This window comes from Melopsittacus undulatus, chromosome Z, assembly GCF_012275295.1.
Source record: "Melopsittacus undulatus isolate bMelUnd1 chromosome Z, bMelUnd1.mat.Z, whole genome shotgun sequence".
Classification (NCBI taxonomy): Eukaryota; Metazoa; Chordata; class Aves; order Psittaciformes; family Psittaculidae; genus Melopsittacus; species Melopsittacus undulatus.
The window spans coordinates 92298327-92304507 of record NC_047557.1 but is presented as its reverse complement, the minus strand read 5'-3'; positions in this window follow the sequence as shown (position 1 = coordinate 92304507).

Genomic DNA, 6181 nt, shown 5'->3' with positions numbered 1-6181 from the left:
TTTATAGCGGCGAGCTCGGCCTCCTGCCGCCGGCTCCGCCCCCCCTGCGGCCGCCCCGCCCGCCCGTCCGGTGGGATTCCCTCAATTCGCCTGCGCGGCTCCTGCGGGGGCGAGTGATGGTTGGGCTTGTAGCGTTTGCTACAGTTGGTCGCGGTGGAGGCTTACGGAAGGGGCCGCTGGCCCTTGGGGCTGCGAATCCTACACTAAGGGAAGAGCCGTTTCCCCGCCACGGGCACCTGTGCGCCGCGGCGGGCGCAGCGGTTCGGCAGACCCTGCTTGCCCAGCTCCTCATTGGCCACCCCCGCAGTTGTGCCAGGGCTGTTTGGGTGCATCGGTAACTGACCGGGGTAAAAGCAATGGCTCTTCCTGGCGTTATTTTTATCCTTGGTCAGCCCCACGGCCTGGTCCAGCGTGGTCCACTTGAGGGGTGCAATGGGCATGGGCGTGATGAGGAAAGCCACCGGCTGCGTGGCCTCAGGCCTCAGGATAGGGATGCGGTTCTGAAGCCCGCCTGGCGTTGACAGCACCGTGACACCTGCGCTACACCTCTAATCTCCATAGGGTGCCCACCCTTGCTGCCAGCAGCATCTACCCACTGCTTCAGATGGCAGAACCACGATACACCACCTGCCCTGGTCTGTGCTCCAGGGCCTGGCTTCCCCTGTCTGTTGCATAAGGAGCTCAACGCGGCTGACCTGCGACGACTGCCAGCCGGCGCCACGGTCCGCTGCTCGGAATGCAGGCCAGGGCAGGCGGGTGAGCAGCTGCGCCATTCTTCAGGAGGAAAAAAAGGGCTGTTCTGGGCACAAAGCAGAACGTTGCCTGAACACGGGCATGTAAAGAAGCATGTCAAATTCCAGAGACTGCGCTCTGCGGCTTAGGTGAGTAAATCCCAGTGAAGTCATATTTTAAGCACCTAAGCCCCATCTGAGCCCAAACTTGAAGGCAACTTGACTGGCGTCACTAAAATCACAGCCTAAGTTTTCAGCAGCAGGATCAGCATCTTGTACTTGCTGCAAAACAAAATTCTTACTCGATCCTTAATTACATTAGCAAATCTGTACCTCTAGTATAGTTATAATAGACTGCCTAAAAAAGGCCTCTCCTAACCTCACACTTGCTTGTTTCTAAGGTTTATTTTTCAGACTTTAAATAACTGTTTAATAGGCCAAAGCCTTTTTTCTTCACCAAAATAAATCTTTAATAACTTGATATGTATTATATTTTTTACATTTTGGAGGCCACTCTAATCCCTACCAGTCATAGGTTTGGGCAAGTTCTCCAGGTCCAAGCCTTCTCTCATGCTATCTGAATCTACCTGACCATGTATCAGTGCATGTGGTTCCCTGCATACCTTCACCTAAGGAAGGAAAATGAAATGACAGGTAATGATTAGACTATGGAGTCGATTCCAGAAAGAAGCACACAAATGCCCAGTAAGTCTTTAAGAAGCCACTTAGATCATCATGCACTCTGCCATGTAAACTTTATACATTTTCCTTCCTTTTCAAGGCTTTCAGGATAAAACCCTCAATAATCTTAGAACCCTGTTCAGAGTCACGCTGCAACCCAAGGTATAAAGTTCTTCGGCTTAATACCTCCTATTAGTTACAGGGACAAAACGAATACCCTTTTTAAAATTATATTACTGATAGCATTTGATAGTCAGCCATGAAATACTCCTGATTTTTCTCAAATCGGAGCAAATTGGGTTTCATTAAAGTGGTCTCACTACATCTGTACCAAATCCAGGGATTCTTTATATACACTGTTCCTGAGTTTCTCTCCTGCTATCAGCAGTAGTCATTGTTCTCTGAGCACTTTCACCGCTTTCTACTGATTAGCTTCAAGGTCTGCCATGTATACAAATTTACATTCACTTCTCTTCCAGCTCTCCTCAGCTACCCTGTTGTTTTCTTAAATACTGATGTCTTAATTTTGCTTCTAATTTTACACTTCTATTATTTCAAAACTGGCAATTCCCCTGTTCTGCCTTTCACTGTAAAACATGGGTGGTATCCGAGGTGTTACTCTTCACATTCAGGATTTCGCTGACTCTTGTTAAATGACCTGCTGAAACATTTTTTGATGATTCCTTTCTTAATTAAATCCTCATTCATCACTGTAGTTCTGCGGCCACTTCAGTTTTCTACTTCCTTTGCAAACTACTGAACCACAGTATAACTCTGTAGCTTATTCCTGCTCTGATCAAGTAGCAACCATGAATCTTGTAACTGTTCAGTTTTCAATTTTCATGTGAAATTTGAATCCTATGTTCTTATGCAGCGCAACTGCCCAACTGTACTTCAGTCCAAGCTTCATCACAGCTCTCTTCAGTTTTGTTTCCCCCTCACTGTCATTTTTTATCATAGTCCTTGCACTGTTTGTTTTCTCTCCAAACCCTTCAGATGTTAAATCTTTAAGATCTTCAATTTTATTTGATCCAAACCCAAAGTCAGCAGGATTTTGCTGGCTTAACATCCCAAATCTACAAGCATTCTTCTCATACTTAGTTATATCTGTGCAAGAATGTATAGGCTCAAGTAATCAATAACGTATTAATTCTAGTTCAAAGTATGGACAAACTACGAGTGTAACATCACTGCCTTGCTACTGATTCCACTGTCTGAAGTGCTGTTTTTATTACCTGTGATTAATGTGCTTGCTGATTACATAATGTAAATTCTATTTACTTTCTTTTGTAACACTTTATTCTAAAATTTTGAGATGTTCTCTCTCATTTGATTAACCTTCAAGTTTATAAGTTACCTGCCATTTGTATTTTCTTTTCTTAGATTCCTTTGATGCCAGCACTTCCTTCTTCTTTCTCTACACACCTCAGAGAGTTTTAGAGTTTAAATTATTCTTGTAGCAGATTGTGCAAATTTGTGACACCTAAGAAAGGTTTCCAGGCCAAAGTCCTAATTCTAATCTTCAAAGACCACAGGATGTGGTCTTTGTAGCTGTTCCAGGAGTTGCTTGTCTCTCCATAAGCTGTGCAACAGCTGACCACTACAGGAACAGTAAGGCCTTGTCTCCACTGAAAAGATCAACAGATTTCATTGTAGAGGGCAGGAGGAGGATTTGGACCTGGAAGTTCAGTAGTCAAGACAGCTGTTTCTTTGACAGCTGATAGCTGTCATACCAATTTCCCTCAAGATTAATTTTAAGGCAGCTCTAATGTAGATGGAAGTAATGATGTAGAATCGAGGCAAACCCACAAACTGGTGGAAGACAGATAGTCTGAACATAGTGGTGCTTTAGCTCTTGCAAAATAGATGTCTTAAACACATTTCTATTCCAAAAAGGCCAAAGGCTATCATAGCGAGGGATGACACCCTTTGGGGCTGAGAAAGGGCATTTTAGTAATGGATATTCTGTAATTAATGGAGATAAATTTTGTGACCGATAGAAAAAATGGTGGATTTACCATTTTACAAATGCCAGTCTCTATTAACAACAGCTGCACAATGACCTACTTATAAAAAAGACAAGTGAAAATTCCATTTTGGAAGACAGCTGCATAGAAATTAATATTTCCAAATGAATGTGGAGAGCCTAAATACTACTGCCTCAGGCACTTATGCCAGAAAGGTTAAGTGGCACATTTAATAGATAATCTCTATGATTAATTTATCAGAAAGAACCAAGTGGCAAATTTCCCCTAATTGAAATTTTCTGGCATGATAAAAAAAATTCATATATAATTCCACCTCCACTTAAGTCCATTGTACTAACCTATTTTATTACGTGAAAGCAAACAAAACTACAGACTTCCATTTTCTGCTAATGAAACAAAATACATGAGTGGCCACAGAAAAAGCAGCAGAATGGATTCTTCTGAATAATAAGAAATAGGACCAGACTGACAGATCCAGTACTATGTTTCAAATACAAGCAAGAAGCCAGATTTGCAGAGAGCTTCACAAGCAAGTTTCACCAAGCGTTTGGTTTTAGGAGTGGGAGAAACCCAAATGCACACTCACTACATGAACTGGTTGGAACAGGGCTCACTCAGGTCAGCAAAGAAACATTTTTTTTTTTTGAGATTGGAGGAGGCTTTGGGGAAAAAAAAACATAACAACCTAAGGCCAGGACTGACTGTCAATGTAGCAATTCTGAAATATTTGTCCTGATTGTTTATACCTACATTTTAAAGTATTTCTAATAGACTAAGTGGTCTACATTTTTAAGAAAAGGACAGTTTGCAAGGAGAAGTAATCTTTTTACTCAGACTGTGGTAGTCAGATGCAAACACAGAGAGAGAGCAAACTTCATGGTAAGGACAGACAGGAAGAAATGGCTCTGAATTAACTTTGCTAGGTAAATCAGTTAAAAAATTTGAGGGGGAAAAAAGGGGTACCTGCATCTGCAACAGTGGAGGAAACTTGCAAGGAGAGAAGTAATGTGGGTCTTATTCAGAACAGCAGTTACATGTTTCCTTTAGGCCATGAAGTAGCATGTGTGTGGAAAATATTGATATATGGTCAATGTCAATGTCTCCATTATATCCATGTTTTTTCTGCCCTGTCATTTTTGTTCCTGGGTTTGTCAGAATCCTTTTAAAGACCTTTCTGATGGTCAGGAGAGCAATCACAGGTGGTGATTACTTTGTTTAAGGCTCCTACTGCTAATTCTTTCTATGTTTTATTGCTCATCTATTTAAATTAATTAATGTATGTAATAATTTTTTGTTTTATTTATTTGTATGGTTCAGTTCACATAGTCCTCATAAGAGCTTTTGGTTCATCTTTGGCTTAGATAAAACAAAAGTTTAGAATCTGCATATTTAGAAAACATGGATATTGATGGATCTTGAACAGATGTATCAGCTCTTGAACCCAGCATACAGGTGCATGGCACTCCTGAAAATTGCTGCAGAGCATCTCAGCTTAGCAGCACTGGAAAAGTGAACCTCTACATGATTCTCTGAGGGCTTCCTAATGAGTTGCTGGAACTGGAATTCCTTATGCCTGATTCCAGATCTCACACCATATCTTTTGTATTAAAAAGTATTGCTGTTGAACAGATTCATGATACACAGACATTTCTTGGCTAGAAAGTAGAGCTGTGTTTTTAATACACTTTTTATCTGTCACAGGTTTTACAGGTTTTAAAGCTCATGCAGAGAAATTTTGCAGATTCCACTTCCTTCTCTTCCCTCCTTAGAGGCATGGGAAAGAATCTTCAATTATCCTGCTACAGACCTGCCTGGTCTTCACAGAGTTAGCCCTGGGTAGTAGCTTCAGATGCAGAAGAGGGTCTGAACAGTAGATCAGAGCTGAGAGCCAGAGGCGTCCTGTCCTGTCCTGTCCAGCCACTTCCACAGCAATGCAGCAGTACAGCGCAAATGCCCTGCCAAGGAAACGCAGCTTCTGGGAAGAATAAAATAGTAATAATCTACAGCAAGTCAGTGTGGCGGTTCATCGACCAAGGCTCGGTAGCAGTTCTCCTGCAGCTTTGCTAGGAAGTTACCAACAGATGGCAGTACTGCACTGAGGATTCGGTATCTTTATGCGGGCGTAGGGACTTCCTTTCCCCTGCCTTTCCCGAGGAATTTCAGAATGGTTACTACCTTGTTTTAAACTCCTCTCATTCCTCGCAGTGTTCAAGGCCAGGCTGGAGGAGCTTTGAGCAACCTGGTCTAGTGGAAGATGTCCCTGCCTGTGGCAGGGCTCTGGAACTAGATGAGCTTTAAAGACCCTTCCAACCCAAACCACTCTATGATTCTATAATTTCTTTTAAAAAGTAATTATGTGAGCAAAAATCCCCATAACATAGGCACGTGAAGAACATAAACTGTACTATGGTGGGAAAGGGAAAAACATTTCCAATTATGTCAGAGGCACAGTCCATAATAGAGATATTTTCTCTAAGTTTCTTACTACTGGTAGCTTTCCATCTATGAAAAAGGGAGCCAGCAGTATAAATGAGCATTAAGCCACTGTATTTTAATTAATTGGCATTCTAAAAAGAGCAATGGCTAAGTCTGCAACACATGTAGGAAATTATCTATCTCAGAGACACAAAAATTGTCAAACTAGAGCTTTTTTATATTGGAATTAACAATTTTACTAAGTAGAATAATTCTGTGTAATTTAATATATTTATTACTGATCTGGAAAGAAAGCAAATATCTGAAAATGGAGCAGCAAAATCTGTAGAGGACAAGTTCTTTACA